At 44.4% G+C, this 17,597-nt stretch overlaps 1 protein-coding gene across 1 annotated transcript in view; it reads right to left on the bottom strand.

Moving 5' to 3' along the window:
• The window catches only part of nup155 (nucleoporin 155), a 198,611-nt gene that overhangs the window by 150,581 nt on the left and 30,433 nt on the right, over positions 1-17,597 (bottom strand). The window lies entirely within an intron of this gene.

Here is a 17,597-nt window from a genome sequence, read left to right as displayed (position 1 = left end):
AGATGTTAGGGGTAGGTTCTTTACTCAGCGAGTCGTGAGTTCATGCAATGCCCTGCCAGTAGCAGTGGTGGACTTTCCCTCATTATGGGCATTTAAGCGGGCATTGGATAGGCATATGGAGGATAGTGGGCTAGTGTAGGTTAGGTGGGCTTGGATCGGCGCAACATCGAGGACGGAAGGGCCTGTACTGCGCTGTATTCTTCTATGTTCTATGTGACCCCTAGCTCTTGCAGACCATCGGGAACCACCCAACTGCGTCCCTCCCCATCCCTCCATCACACCACTGCCACAAGGTAACCTGTCGAGTCCTGTTAGAATTTAATAGGTTTTTGAGAACCCCTTATTTGTTTGAACCCCAGCAAAAACAATCCTAGCCTCATCAATCTTTCCTCATACATCAGTCCCTCCCACACTAACAAGAATCTCACCATTAACCCAGTACTCTTCATCCCTGTTGCTCCTTCCAAAATGAATCACCTCACACTTTTCCACATTAAACTCCATTTGCCGCCTCTCAGCCCAGCTCTGCAGCTTATCTCTGTCCCTCTGTAATCTGCACCATCTTTCCTCATTATCTACAACTCTACCAACCTCAGTGTCATCCACAAATTTACTAACCCAGCCTTCTATGCTCTTGTTCAGGTCATTTATAAAATGACAAACAGCAGTGGCCACAAAACAGATCCTTGCACTACACCACCACTAACTGAACTCCTGGATGAACATTTCCCATTAACCACCAACCTCTGTCTTCTTACAGCAAGTTAATTTCTGTTCCAAACCACTAAATCACCCTCAATCCCACACCTCCATAGTTTCTGCACGAGCCTAGCATGGGGAACCTGATCAAACGCTTTACTGAAATGTTGGCCTTCACTGTGACAGGTTTCAAGTACAGGAGCAGGGATGTGTTTTTGCAAATACACAGGGCCTTGGAGAACCCACACCTAGAATATTTTGCCCAGTTTTGGTCTCCTTTTCAAAGGAAAGATACTGTTGCTCTTGAGGGAGCGCAGTGAAGATTTACCAGGTTGAATCCGGGACTGTGGGACGAATGCATGAGGAGAGATTAATGAGGTTAGGATTGTTTTTGCTGGGGTTCAAATGAATGAGGGGGAATCTCAAAAATTTACCTGCGGCAGCAGCGGTGGAGGTGTGGGGGGTTCCCTGATGGTCCGCAAGAATCAGGGGTCACAGTCTGAGGATTTGGGGTGGATCATTTAGGACAGACACGAGGAGACATTTCTTCACTCAAAGAGCGGTGAGCCTGTGGAATTCATTGCTGCAGGAAGCAGTTGATGCCAAAACATTGAATATATTCAAGGGGCGGCTAGATAGAGCATTTGGGGCAAATGGGACCAAAGCTTATGAGGAGATTGCAGAATTAGGCTATTGAGTTGGTCACTCAGCCAGGATCGTGATGAATGGCAGAGCTACATTTTGCTTTTCCATACTCTAACTGCCTTCACTTACAGGATGTTTATCTCTCTACTCCCTTCCTATTCATGTATTCGTCCAAGAGCTTCTTGAATGTTGTGATTGTGTCTGCTCCCACTTCATCGGGTAGTGCGTCCCAGGTACACACCACCCTTTGTGTGAAAGACTTGTCTTGCACATCTCTTTTAAACTTCCCCCCCCAACGCACCTTGAACCTGTGTCCCTTAGAAACTGACCCCTCCACCCTGGGAAAAAGCCTCATGCTTGTCACTATATCCATGCCATTCACAATCTTATCCACTTCCATTAGGTCACCCCTCAACATCCTGCATTTTAGTGAAAACAAACCCAGTCTATCCAACCTTACTCAAGAGCTAAAATCCCCCAAACCAGGCAATATCCTGGTAAACCTTTTCTGTACACTCACAAAAGCATCCGTATCATTCCTGTAATGTGGTGACCAGAACTGAATGCAATATTTCAAGTGTGGCCTCACTAAAGTTCTGTAAAGCTGCAGCATAACTTGCTATCCTTATACTTAATGCTCCTTCCAATGAAGGCAAGCATGTCATCAGCCTTTTTTATGACCTTATCTACCGGTGATGCCACCTTCACTGATCTGTTGACATGAAGAGGGATCTGTGGACCTACACACCCAGATCCCTCTTCATATCAACACTCCGAAAGGTTCTGCCATTCACTGTGTAATTTCCATCTGTACTTGACATTCCAAAATGCATCACCTCACATCTATCCAGATTAAACTCCATCTGCCATTTTTCTGCCTATGCTCTGTATCTGTAACTGATCTGTATTCCACTGTGTCCTTTGACAATCCTCCACGCTATCCGCAACTCCACCAATCTTTGTATCTTACGCAAATTTACTAATTAGACCAGTTATGTTTTACATCGATCAATACAGTGCAGAACAGGTCCTTTGGCCTTTGATGTTGCGCTGACCTGTGAACTAATCTAAGCCCATCCCCCAACACCATCCCATCATCATCCACGGGCTTATCCAAGGACTGTTTAAATGCCCCTAATGTGGCTGAGTTAACGACATTGGCAGGTAGGGCATTCCACGCCCTTACCACTCTCTGCGTAAAGAACCTGCCTCTGACATCTGTCTTAAATGTCTCACCCCTCAATTTGTAGTTATGCCCCCTCGTACAAGCAGATGTCATCATCCCAAGGAAAAGACTCTCACTGTCCACCCTATCTAATCCTGTGATCATCTTGTACGTCTTTATTAAATCGCCTCTTAGCCTTCTTCTTTCCAATGAGAACAGAACAGACCCAAGTCCCTCAGCTTTTCCTCATAAGGTTTTTGCTTCAGACCAGGCAACATCCTGGTAAATCTCCTCTGCACCTTTTTCAATGCTTCCACATCCTTCCTGTATTGGGGCGACCAGAACTGTACACAATACTCCAAGTGAGGCCGCAGTAGCGTTTTCATACAGTTGCAGCATGACATCATGGCTCTGGAACTCCATCCCTCTACCAATGAAACCTAACACACCGTATGCCTTCTTAACAGCACTATCCACCTGGGTGGCAACTTTCAGGGATCTATGTGCATGGACGCCAAGATCCTTCTGAACATCCATACTACCAAGAATCTTTCCATTGACCCAGTACTCTACCTTCCTGTTATTCTCCTCAAAGTGAAGCATCTCACATTTAGTTGCATTGAACTCCATTTGGCACCTCTCAGCCCAGTTCTGCAGTTTATCCAAGTCTACCTACTGCCTGCAACATTCTTCCACCCTGTCCACTACTCCACCGACCTTAGTGTCATCTGCAAACTTACTAACCCATCCACTTATGACTGCGTCCAAGCCATTTCTGAAACATCCAAGTCATTTTCCTCGAAATCATTTGTGTCGACCATGAACAGCAGAGGTCCAACCACTGATCCCTGTGGAACACCACCAGTCACAATCCTCCATTCCAAAATGCATCCTTCCAGCACTATCCTCTGTCTCCCACGACGTAGCCAGTCATAGAGGTCGACAGCATGGAAACAGGTCCTTCCAGCCAACTTGCCCACGAGACCCCATTTTAATACAATTAATCTAGAGGAAGAGAGCTCGGATTTCACCAGTTTCCTCATTTCCCCTCCCCCCACCCTGTCTCAGTCAAATCCATCAAATTCAGCACCGCCTTCCTAACCTGAGATCTTCTTCCCGACCTCTCCGCCCCCACCCCAGTCTGACCTATCACCCTCACCTTGACCTCTTTCCACCTATCACATCTCCGACGCCCCTCCCCCAAGTCCCTCCTCCCGTACCCTCTCCAACACTACCTCGAGTAACCCATTTCAGACAGTCACCACCCTCTCTTTGAAAACAAAACTGCCCCTCTGGACCCTACTGTGTATCTCTCCCTCTCACCTTAAACCCATGCCCTATAGTTTTAGATGCCCCTATCATGGGGGAAAAGCTGTTTGCTATCTACATTATCTAGGCCACTCCTGCTGTTACACACCTCTGTGAGGTCACACCTCAGTCAAAATCTGATTGGTAGTGGGCCTTCTGCTGGAGTTTGTTCAATGCGGATGCTAGTGGGATGAAAAGTGAGGACGAAGGGAACCAATCAAGCTGTTGTGAGTGACAGCAAGGGACAAAGGCAGAAGCACGGGCAATAAGTCGGATGTGGTCGACAGCCCTGTCAGCCACAGTTTGCTCCGGGACAATCCCCGTCCATTTCCCTCATTCCCCCATCTGTATTTCACAGCGATCGTTCCCTCCGTAACACCCTACTCCTTTTCACAACCACCACCAACCCCCGCTCCTTGGCAAATTCCCATGTAAACACAGAAGGTGCATCACCTGCTGCTTCACCTATTCCCCGCTCATCATCCAAGGGTCTAAACAGGCCTTTCCAGATGATGCAGCCTTTCACCTGTACCGCCTCCAATCCTGTCTTCTGTATGTGCTGCACCCAACGCGGCCTCCTCTACATTGCAGAAACCGACGCAGACTGGGTGACCTCTTTGCATAACATGTCCAGTCTGTGTGCAAGCAGGACCCTGACCTTCCTGCAGCCATTTTAACACAGCGTCCTGTTCGCAGGCCACATTTGTCCTTGGCAAGCTGCAGTGTTCCAGTGAACAGCATAAACTGGAGGAACAACAAGTCATCTTCAGACCAAGCACTTTACAGCCTTCTGGGACTTAATACTGAGTTCAACACCTTCACATTGTGAACCATTTCTGATTAAGACCTAGACTCGAAACGTTAGCTTGCTCTCTCTCCTTGGATGCTGCCTGAACCACTGCGATCTCCAGCATTTGTTGCTTTCAGTCTAGATGCCAGCATGTGCAGTAGTTTGCTCCCACCACTGGTCCCTGTAGAATACCACTGGTCACAGATCTCCAATCAGAAAAACATCCTTCTACTGTTACTGTCTTCTTTGAATGATCCGTCTTACCAGCTCACTGCAAGTTAGCCAGTCAAATTTCTTGCTAAAGTAGAGGCGGTACGGTGGCTCAGTGGTTAGCACTGCTGCCTCACAGCACCAGGGTCCCAGGTTCGATTCAAGCCTCAGGCAACTGTCTGTGTGGAGTTTGCACGTTCTCCCCGTGTCTGCGTGGGTTTCCTCTGGGTGCTCCGGTTTCCTCCCACAGTCCAAAGATGTGCTGGTCAGGTGAATTGGCCATGCTAAATTATCCAAAGCGTTAGGTGCATTAGTCAGAGGGAAATGGGTCTGGGTGGGTTACTCTTCAGAGGGTCGGTGTGGACTGGTTGGGCCGAAGGGCCTGTTTTCACATTGTAAGGAATCTAATCTAACATCCATTCCTCTGCTCTCGATCATCTTTCTCACCACCTCAATCAACTTGGTGAGACATGATCTTCCCTGCTTTTAAACTCCATCCCTTTAGCAATGAAGGACCATATTCCATTTGCCTTCTTTATTTCCTACTGCATCTACAACCAATCTATTTTGTGGTTATCCCTACCAAAATGGATGAAAACACATTTACCAACATTGTACTCCATCTGTCAGACCTTTGCCCACTCACTTATTGATATCCCTCTGAAGACCTTCAATGGCTTCTGCACACTTGGCTCTACCACTCACGTTAGTATCATCTGCAAACTTTGATGCACTGTACTTCGTCCCAAACTTGGGAGATCATGTTGCGGCTGCACAGAATGTTTGTTAGGCCACTTTTGTAATATTGCGTGCAATTCTGGTCTCCTTCCTCTCGGAAAGATGTTGTGAAACTTGAAAGGGTTCAGAAAAGATTTACAAGGATGTTGCCAGGGTTGGAGGATCTGAGCTATAGGGAGAGGCTGAACAGGCTGGGGCTGTTTTCCCTGGAGCGTCGGAGACTGAGGGGTGACCTTAAAGAAGTTAAAAAACAATTAGGGGCATGGATAGGGTAAATAGACAAGGTCTTTTCCCTAGGGTGGGTAATGCAGACCTGGAGGAACAGGTTTAGAGTGAAAGGGGAAAGATTTAAAAAGGACCTAAGGGGCAATTTTTCACACAAAGAGTTGTGTGTGAATGTAATGAGCTGCCAGAGGAATTACAGCATTTAAAAAAACGTCTGGATGGGTATATGAATAGGGAGGGTTTGGAGGGACATGGGCCAAGTACTGGTAAATGGGACTAGATTGGGTTGGGATTTCTGGTTGGTTATACCGAAAGGTCCGCTTCTGCATTGTACATCTCCATGACTCTTATGTAAATTGTAAACAATTGCAGTCCCAACATTGATCCATGAGGCACACCACTCGTCACTGATTGCTAACCAGAAAAACACCCATTTATCCCCACTCTTTGTTTTCTGTTAGCAAGCCAATCCCCTATCCATGCTAATACGTTGCCCATAACGCGATGCACCTTTATCTTATGCAGCAACTTGTTGAATGCCTTCTGTAAATCCAGATAAACCATACCAAACAGTTCCCCATTGTCCATCGAGCTCATAATGTCTGCAAAGAATTCCTGTAAATTAATTAAACGTGACCTGCCTTTCAGGAAACCATACTGCCTCTGCCCAATGGGACAATTTCTATCCATATGTCTCGCTATTTCTTCCTTGAAGACAGATTCAAGCATTTTCCCCACTACAGAAGTTCAGCTAACAGGCTTACAGTTACCCATCTTTTGTCTGCCTCCTTTTTAAACATTGATGTCACATTTGCTGTTTTCCAATCTGCTGGAACTGCCCAGGAATCCAGAGGTTTTGGTAAATTACCACAAGTGCACTTGCTATTTCTCCCACTATCTCTTTTAGTACCCTACCCTATTCCATCAGGGCTAGGAAACCTGCCTATCTTTGGCCCCACAGGCTTGTCCAATAATACCTCTTTCATGGTAATGACAGCTTCTAGATCTTCACGCATTATAGCCTCCCTTTCAATTACTGCAGCATTATTTGCGTCCCCTTCACTGTGAAGACCAACACAAAATACCTATTCACTACATGGGCTATTTCCTCATTTCCCACTCTTAAATGCCCCTTCACATCCTCTGAAGGACCTATTACCTAAGCTACTCTTTTTCATTTTATATATTTGGAAAAACTTTTGTTTTAATAGCCTGAGCTAGTTTACTTTCATAATCTATCTTACCTTTATTGCTTTTATCATGGCTTTCTGTTGATCTTTAAAGCTTTCCCAATCCTCTAATTTCCCACTAGTCTTCACCACTCTGTATGCATTTGCTTTCAATTTGATAATTTATTTCCTGTCTTTCCTTATTCATCCGTGGCTCATGATCCCTTTTCCTGCTGTCCTTCCTTCTCATTGGTATATACTTCTGCTCAGCACTGTGAAAAATGACTTTGAAAGTCCTCCACAATTGTTAATTTGGTTCCAGTCTACATTAGCCAAATCCTTCCTCATCCTGTTGTATTCTCCCTTGTTTTAAGCACAGGACCCTGGTATTGGATTTTAACTTCTCACCTTCCAACTGTATTCTAAATTCAACCATTCTGTGACCACTCCTTCTGAGGACCCCTAACTATGAGAATCATTAATTATTCCTGTTACATCGCACAGAACCAGATCGAGAATAGCTTGCTCCCTCATCGGTTCCATGACATATTGTTGGAAGAAACTATCTTGGATACAATTCTATGAACTCAAGGTCACCTTGGCAGACTTGGTTTGACCAATCAATGTGTGATTAAACTCCCCCAACATAACTGCTGTACCATTTTTACATCCATCAGTTATTTGCTTTTTTTGCACACCCCACCGTGATGTTATTATTTGGTAACCTGTAGACTACACTTGTCAGTAACTTTTCACCCTTACTATCACTAATTTTCACTCACACTGATTCAATCTTTTTCTTCAGGGAACCTCGATCATCTCTCACTAATACCCTGATGTCTCCCTTAAATATCAGAGCTTCACCACCTCCCTTTCCTTCCTGTCTGTCCTTCTAAATAGTCTAGAGTGTGGTGCTGGAAAAGCACAGCCAGTCAGGCAGCATCTGAGGAGCAGGAGAATCAACGTTTCGGCCATAAGCCCTTCATCAGGAATGAGGCTGGTGGGCCGGGAATGCTGAGAGATAAATGGGAAGGGGGTGGGGTGAGGAGGAAGGTATCTGAGAATGCAATAGTTTAAAGTTTCAACTCAACTTGTCCTGATTCCATGCCTCTGCCCCTATATCTCTTCTTGCTATCAATTTCATTTCATTTCTTATTAATAAGACAGCGGTGAGTAGTGTCTACAAGATGAAGGTAAGGGAGGAGGTGATAGGTCAGAGTGGGGGGTGGAGTGGATGGATGGGAATGGTGATGGACAGGTCAGGAGGGCAGTGCCGAGTTGGAGACTTGAGGAAACTGTTGAAATCTGCTCCACCCTCCTCTCCGACCTACCACCTTCTCTGTGACCTTCACTGACCTATTACATTTTTAGCTACCTTCCCCCTTCGGCCCACAAGCCTCATTCCCGATGAAGGGCTTATGCCTGAAATGTCGATCCTCCTGTTCCTCAGATGTTGTCTGACCACGCTCAGCTCTGATCTCCAGCATCTGCAGTCCTCGCTTTCTACTGTCCTACTAAATAGACTGATACCTCTGGGTATTTAACACCCAGTGGTGGCCACCCTGCAACCATGTGTCTGTAATGGCCATTAAATAATACCCATGCACAGTGATTTGCACCATCAATTCATTTACCTTGTTTCAAATGCTACACGCATTCAGATGAAGTGCCCTTCTTTTGGAATCCTAACCCCTCCACCAGAAGACCATTGTTTTTAAACAGTCTTTTTCTGTCACTACCTGATTTCCACTCATCTGCTTCTTGCTTGTTATTTACTATCTTGATTTGCTTTTCCCTGAAGCCCTCATCCACTGCAGCTAACTCAGCCTCCCCTTAGGTTCCCATCCCCCTGCCAAACTAGTTTAAAGTTTCAACTCTACTTGTCCTGATTCCATGCCTCTGCCCCTATATCTCTTCTTGCTATCGATTTCATTTCATTTCTTATTAATAAGACAGCGGTGAGTAGTGTCTACAAGATGCAACATAGAAATTCACTGAAGGTCCTTAGATGGTGCCTTCCAAACCCACGACCATTTCCATCCAGGAGGATGAGGGCAGCAGGTAGAGGGGAACACCACCAACTGCAAGTTCCCGTCCAAGCCACTTACCATCCTAACTTGCAAATGCATCTTCGTCCCTTCACTGTTACTGGGTCAAAGTCCTGGAATTGCCTTCCTCAGGGCATTGTGGATCAACCCACAGCATGTGGCCTGCAGCAACGCAAGAAGGCAGCACACCACCTTCTCAAGGGCAATTAAGCAAGGTCATGAAATGCTCGCCAGCCAGCAACATCCACATCCCATGAATGAATTTTTTAAAAATTAAAGCTGCTTCTCTTAGCAGAACTTCTGATCCATATTACTGGTACCGATATGGACGAGAACAACTGGATCTTTTGCCTCCCATCTGCAACCCAGATGAGTCCTGAACACAGCCTTCAGGACTCTTGATCCTGGTCTCAGAGAACAGTTTTCATTCCCCTCAGTACACTGTCCCAGTTACAACTACATTTCTCTTCCCTCTTGAATGGTTCCCTGTACCACGTTTCTATGGTCAGTTTGCTCATCTACCTGACAGCTCCCAATCATACCCACACAGGCAGCAAGAATCCCAAACTGCTCAATACTGCTTCCAGGACCCTTCTACCTGCCTCACTGGCAGTCACACCCTCCTGTCCCAGACTACTAACCAAATTCAAATTAGTTAATCTAAGGGGTGACACCACCTCATGAAACACACCGGCCAGGTTACTCTCTCCTGTATGTGTCAAATATTCAAAGCTTTGTGGGCGACACGGTGGCACAGTGGTTAGCACTGCTGCCTCACAGCGCCAGAGACCCGGGTTCAATTCCCGCCTCAGGCGACTGTGTGGAGTTTGCACATTCTCCCCGTGTCTGCGTGGGTTTCCTCCGGGTGCTCCGGTTTCCTCCCACACTCCAAAGATGTGCAGGTCAGGTGAATTGGCCATGCTAAATTGCCCGTAGTGTTAGGTGCAGGACTAAATGTAGGGGAATAGGTCTGGGTGGGTTGCCCTTCGGCGGGTCGGTGTGGACTTGTTGGGCCGAAGGGCCTGTTTCCACACTGTAAAGTAATCTAATCTAATCTCTGAGCCAGACTTCCTCAAACAACTAACACTTACGATAGACGTGATGACTATGAAGCACAATAGAGTCGAGCAGCTCCCACACCATGCAGGTACAACACATCACCTGACCTTCCATCTGTGATATTAAAGAGTTAACTTGCTCTGCTGACTTGCAGGAAATTGGATGTCCTGAGGCTAGGGTGGAATGCCTCTGACTTATAGATATGTTGTAAGAAAATTACATTATCATCTGTTATTCACAGCTATTTACATGGCCATTCCCTTGCCATGTGTTGAGAGTGTGGTGCTGGAAAAGCACAGCAGGTCAGGCAGCATCAGAGAAGCAGGAGAATCAACATTTCGAGCAGGAGCCCTTCATCAGACATGTTTCCTGATGAATGGCTCCGGCCCGAAACATAGATTCTCCTGCTCCTTGGATGCTGCCTGACCTGCTGTGATTTTCCAGCATCACACTCTCGACTCTGAGCTCCAGAATCTGCAGACCTCACCCATTCCCTTGCCATTCAGAGTCATTTGCATCATCATCCCCTATTCAGAAATCAATAAGAACATTAGAGTTGGAATTTGACTCCTCCCCTATAGTTACAAAAACAAAACTCACATCAGATGTGGCCATTGAAGGATGATTTGCATGACATTGTTTGTAGAGGTGAGGTGGTCACTGCACTGAGTCTTGAGTGGCATGTGACTGTGAGGGAGTGGCTCGGGGCTGTCTTGTGGACATTACTGACTGTTGTAAAGTTTTTGTATAAAGGAAGAACTGTTTCCTTGTTCAGAGAGACCTTTCGACATATTTCACAAGCATGGCGAAGAGTGTTAAGAGTTTCTCCACAGCTTGTATTGTGCTGTGCTTAATAAATTTTGCTTGTTCACACAAGTTGGTGTGTTGCAGTTATATCAAGTGTGTAAGGTTCTCAGAAAAAAAGAACTTAACCATTCTTATTTTATTCAGAGTCCTTAATTTGTTATTAAAAATTTGCTATAGGTCTTTTTGTTTGTAACCTGTAAATATTAATATGATTTAACCAATCTAAAAGTAACCTATTACTTATCATTTTATGAGCAGTTATTACTAATGAACTCACAGCTATCCTGCAACGTCCCTTTGTTTTCTGTTAGACCCTCAAAGCAAAAAGTGTCTCTTCCCCTTACACCAAGTTCCCACGGTGCCTTTCAAATCCCCAAACTATATTCTCATTTGGACTGTGCCTCATTCAGAATTGGAGCTCTTCTTCTTGGCTGTGCAAAGCTTACTGATTATGTGCTCTCAACAGACCATCTCTTAAACAGACCTGATATGAGTTGAGATGACTCACAGCAGTTAAGCCTCAAGAGCGATCAAAACCTATTGAGGATCTCTTCAGACTCCAGGTGATTAACCAATAATTGTCCATTGGTCAGGTGTGTCGGCTATCTTACTAACCTTTTAACTTGACTACTGAATATCAAACTTTTAAAAGATAATTCCGTACATTATAAGAAGTTGAGCCATGCATATGAATGTGAGTGCATAGCACTTATTACATCTTGCTAACAAGCATCATATCCACTTATGCCTACTCTTTTTATTCTGTTCACGATCCAAAATTCTACCTATGCCAATATGTTACCTCTTGAGTCTGTAGTTTCTGCATCAACTTCTGATGTGGTACATTACCTTAAAGACATCCAAAGTACCGTGCATTGAGTGGGTTATCCACAGCACATATTACTTGGTCGAAGAACTTCTCAGCATGATTTCCCTTTTACTAATAACATTAACTGCCTGATTACCTTGCATTTATCTCAGTGCCCTGCTTTAATCTCTTTGATAATAGGTTTGAACAGTTTTCCCACAACAGACAGTAAACCAACTGGTCTCTAGTCTCCTGATTTGTGTCTACACTCTTTTGTAAACCAAGTATGCTGCCCATCCCTAGTTACCCTTAGAACATTGAACAATACAGCGCAGAACAGGCTCTTTGGCCCTCGATGTTGCGCAAACTTGTGAACTAATCTAAGTCCATCCCCCTACACTATCCCATCATCATCCATGTGCTTATCAAAGGACTGTTTAAATGCCCCTAATGTGGCTGAGTTAACTACATTGGCAGGTAGGGCATTCCACACCCTTGCCACTCTCTGAATAAAGAACCTGCCCCTGACATCTGTCTTAAATCCATCACCCCTCAAATTGTAGCTATGACCCCTCCCACACGCTGACGTCATCATCCGAAGAAAAAGACTCTCACTGTCCACCCTATCTAATCCTCTGATCATCTTGCATGTCTTTATCAATCCCCTCTTAGCCTTCTTCTCTCCGATGAGAACAGACCCAAGTCTCTTAGCCTTTCCTCATCAGATCTTCCCTCCAGACCAGGCAACATCCTGGTAAATCCTCTGCACCTTTTCCAATGCTTCCACATCCTCCCTGTAAAGAGGTGACCAAAACTGTATACAATATTCCAAACGAGGCTGCACAAGTGTTTTGTTCAGTTGCAGCATAACATTACGGCTCCAGAACTCAATTCCTCTACCAATAAAATCTAACACACCATATGCCTTCTTAACAGCACTATCAACCTGGGTGGCACCTTTCAGGGATCTATTTACATGAACACCAAGATCCCTCCGCACATCCACACCATCAAGAATTTTTTCCCAAAGTGAATCACCTCACATTTGTCTGCACTGAACGCCAATTGCCACCTCTCAGCCCAATTCTGCTTACCCTTGGACTGAGCAGGTTGCTCGGTCATTTCCAAGGTAACATGGAACATAAAACAATATAGCACAGGAACAGGCCTTTCGCCCATAGTGCTGTGCCAAACATGACACCAAATTAAACTAATTCCTTCTGCTTTATCTTGTTCCATACTTCCATTCTTTGAATATGCCTTTGCTTATCTAAACACTCCTATCTTACCCGCCTCCATCACCACCCCTAGCATCAGGTTCCAGACTCCAACATTCTGTCTAAAAGAATTTGTCCCGTCATCTCCTTTGAATTTGCTCCCTCTCAGCTTAAATGCATGTCCTCTAGTTTTAGACATTTCAATTCTGGGAAAAAGATTCTGACCATCAACGTTATCTGCACATTTCATCACTTTTATAGATTTCTATCAAGTCATCCCTTAGCCTCGGGCGCTCCAGAGAAAACAACCTGAGCTTTTCTAGATTCTCGTTATAGCTCATATCCTCTAATCCAGGCAGCATCCTGATAAACCTCTTCTGAACCCTCTCCAAAGCAGCCACATCCTTTCTGTCGTGTGGCAATCAGAATTCAGTGCAATAGTCTTAAGGGCAGCCGAACCACAGTCTAATAAATGCTGCAGAATGACATACTGACTTTTGTACTCAATTTCCCCAATCAATAAAAGCAAACAAGGCATATGCCTTCTTTACCATCTAACACCTGCATGGTCACTTTCAGGGAGCTATGGACTTGAACCCTAAAATCCTCCTGTACATCAATGCTGTTCAGAGTCCTGCCATTAACTGTATACTTGCCCTTAACATTGAACTCCCAAAGTGCAGCACCTTACAGTTGCCTGGATTAAACTTCACCTGCCATTTCTCGGACCATATTTGTAATTGATCGAGATCCTGCTATATCCTTTGACAACTTTCTACATTATCCACAACTCCACCAATCTTTATATTGTCGGCAAACTTATTCACCTACTCAACTCCATTTGATCCAAGTTATTTACATATATCACAAACAGCAGAGGTCCCAGTATGAATCCCTGCAGAACATCACTAATCACAGACCTCTAGCCAGAAAAACACCCTTCTACCATTACCCTCTGCTTTCTATTGGCAAGCCAGTTCTGAATCCATACAGTCACGTCACCGTTGATCCCATGCATCTTAATCTTCTGGATGAGCCTATCTAGAAGGACCTTGTTGAAAGCCAAACTAAAATCCATCTGGACAACACCCACTGGCTCTACCCGCATGAATCACCTTCATCCTCTCTTCAAAAATTTCAATCAAGTTAATAAGAATGACCTGCCCCACATAAAGTCATGCTGACTGTCCCGAATTGGGCCATGCTTTTCCAAATGCACGTAAATCCTATCCCCATGAATTCTCTCCAATAGCTTCCCAATCACCAGGAAGTTACAACTCTACCACCTTGCTGAGAACCTGGAATGACACGTAGGCCGACCACCCAAGACAGCAGATCTCCTTTCCTAAAGAACATTAGTGAAGCAGGTGGGTTTCTTCAACAACCAATGATAGTAACGTGCCATAAAACTGAGCCTAGCTTTATACTCCAGAATGTTTTTGAATTCAAAAACATGAAGATCTTAATTAATTGAATTGAAATCCCACTAGCTGACATCATGGGATTCAAACATGTTTTTGTCATATGAGCCTGTGCCTCTTGACTACTTGACCAGTGACATTCCCATGATGCCACTGCCTCCCTCTATCGTCAGTCCAGATTCTGTTCAGTTATTGGTCAATGGTAACCCCCAGGCTTGTGATAGTGGGAAACTCAGAGATAATTATGTCATTAATATCAAAGGAAGATAGTTAGATAACTTCTTGAAATTGGTCAGGACCTGCCATGAGTAGGACAAATTTTTATTTGTTTTTCAATCCTTGATACAAACTTACGAAATAGGAGCAGAAGTCAGCCATTTGATCCCTTAAGTCTCTCCATCATTCACAGAGATCATGACGAGTTTGACTGTACTCCACATTCCAATCTCCGCCTAATTACCTTCGATTGCCAAACAAGAATTTATCCACTCCCCATGTTAAAAATATCCAAGTCTCACCTTCAGAAGCTTGAGGTAGAGCTCCAATATTCACATGACCTTTGGAGAAACAACTTCCTGGTCTTTGTCTTAAAAGTACATCCTTCAATTATTTCTGAACTTACCCACAAGTCAAAACATCCCTTCCCTGACCACCTTGACAAGGCCATTCAAGATTTTCTCAACTTTAATCAAATCATCCCCTATTCTCCTTAACTCTAGCGAATAGGCCCGGCTTTGTCCAATGTTTCCTAATCAGAAAACCCACTCATTCTATGTGTTAACCTAGTAAAACCCATCTGCACAGCCTCAATTCTTTATTTAAATAACGAAACTACATCCAGATTCAAGATGTCACCTCACCAATGCTCTATATAACTGCAGGATAAAATCCTTACTTTTATGTAAAACTTCCACCATAATAAAGGCTAGTATCCCATTCACCTTCTTGATTACATGAAGCATTCACAAACTAACGTTTTGTGACTCAAATGAAAACATCCAGATCCCAGTACACCTCATAAACATTAAAGAGTTTTGTTTTTATTCTTCCCACTCAAGTGAACAAGTGCACATTTTACTTCATCAATCAGATTTTTGCCCATTCACTGAACTTGTTTATGTCGGTCTTTGGCTGTGTTATGTCAATTTCACAACACAGTTTCCAACTTATCTTTGCATCATATATCAATTAAACCACTCTACCTTCAATCTCCTCAACCAAGTTATGGCTATAAATTGTAAAAAGTTAAAAGCCCAGCTCCAACCATTTGCTGAATGCTGCCAATCTGAAATAACTCCATTTATGTGTACTCGCTTTTCTGCCAGTCATCCTTACTTTTAGCAACAGAAATGGAATACAGAAGTACATTCATTTGCGACACTTGTTTAGGGCATCAGTGAGATTATATCTGGCTTTGTGCAGTTTTGGTATATTTTTAAGAACAGACAATAGTAGATCAGAAGAGAACTGTAGGATACTGCAGGTTATCTTCGGAGGAAAGGCTGTACAGGCTGAGCCTGCATCTACTGGAGTTTAGAAAAACGAGAACTGCTCTTATTGAGACATACAAGATCCTGAGGGAACCCGACAGAGTGGATTCTAAAAGAATGTTTCCTTTCATTGGATGGCCAAGGACAAAGGGGCAAACTAAAGCATAAGAGGTCTCCCTTATAAGATAGAGGGGAATGTTCTTCTCCAAACCTTAGTTATCTGTGGAAGTCTCTTCCTCAGAAAACAGTGCAAGTTGAGTCACTGAATATATCCAAGGCTGAATTTGATAAAAATTTCGATAGGCAAGGGAGTCTGAATTGGGCCTGTTGGGCCAACGGAGTTGAAAACATAACCAAATCAGCCAAGATTGCAATGAATGGCGGAGTGGGCACCAAGAGCGGAATTGTTTACTCCTGCTCCCATGTATCATCAGTATTGTAGCACACAAGGACTTATCAGCCTTACATTCTTCTACTTTTCTCACTTTTGTCGCATTTTCCCTGGTGCTGGCAATTGTTTCAGACTTTTTAAATGTATCGGATTCTTATGGCTTTGACAGGGTAAATGCTGAGAGGATATTACCGTTATGGGAGAGCCTAGAATCAGAAGGCACAGTCTCAGGATAAAGGGGCACCAATATAAGACTAAGGTGAGGAGGAACCTCTCTCCGAGGGTTGAGTCTTTACAGTTCCTTGTTCAGAGACCTGTGGGGACAAAGCCCTTGAGAATATTTCAGTCTGTAATAGATAGATTCTTGATCAGTAGGGGAATCAAGGATGACAGGGAATGGATTGTAAAATGGAGGAGAAGGCCCAAGAGGTCAAATGGCCCAATCCTGTATCTATTTCTTCTGGTTTAAGTTTCTCTCTTCCCTTTTACTTCATAACGTTTAAGTATTCTTGGTGCATTACTGGTTCTTTAAACATGAAGGCAGACACAAAGTCTGTTCACTCCTTAGTTTCATGATTAATTCCCCAGCCTTAATCTCTATGAGGCCAATACACACTTCAGTCCTGCAGCACAGTGAGGCCCTTCAGCCCAAACTGGTCCACGCCGACCAAAATCGCTATCTACGCTAATGGCATTTCACTGCACTAGACCAGTGTCCTTCTCAACCTTTCCTATCCACGTAATTGTCCAAATGCCTTTTTAATGCTGTTAATATACTTGCCTCAACCACTTCTGCTGGCAGCTCATTTCATATGCGTACCACCCTCTGTGTAAGAGAGTTGCCCCTCAGGTTCCCTTTTACTCTTTCCCCTCTAACCTTTAACTGATGCCCACTAGTCTTCGATTCCCCATCCTGGGAAAAGCAGAGTGCATTCACCCTATCTGGGCCTCTCATGATTTTTATATGCTTCTAAGACTCTCCCTCCACCACCCCCCCCACCCCCGCCACCCTCAGTCTCCTATGCTTGAAAGAAAAAAACGTCCTCGCTTGTCCAACCTCTCCCTATAACTGAAACCACTGAGTCCTGGCAATATCCTTGTAAATTTCTTCTGCACTCTTTCTAGTTTAATAACATCCTTCCTACAGCAAGGTGACCAAAACTGAACACAATACTCCAAGTGCGGCCTCACCAAAGTCCTGTACAACTGCAACATAACTTCCCAACTTCTATAGTCAATGCCCTGACTGATGAAGTCCAGTGTGCAAAAAGCCTTCATCACTGCCCTGTCTGGGAGAAAGTGAGGACTGCAGATGCTGGAGTTCAGAGTCAAGAATGAGGTGCTGGAAAAGCACAGCAGGTCAGGCAACATCCAAGGAGCAGGAGAATTGACATTTCAGGCATAAGC

The sequence above is a fragment of the Chiloscyllium plagiosum genome, chromosome 2 (genome assembly GCF_004010195.1).
Source record: "Chiloscyllium plagiosum isolate BGI_BamShark_2017 chromosome 2, ASM401019v2, whole genome shotgun sequence".
NCBI classification, from domain to species: domain Eukaryota; kingdom Metazoa; phylum Chordata; class Chondrichthyes; order Orectolobiformes; family Hemiscylliidae; genus Chiloscyllium; species Chiloscyllium plagiosum.
The sequence above is the reverse complement of the archived record's forward strand: the minus strand, read 5'-3'. Positions and strand labels throughout refer to the sequence as shown.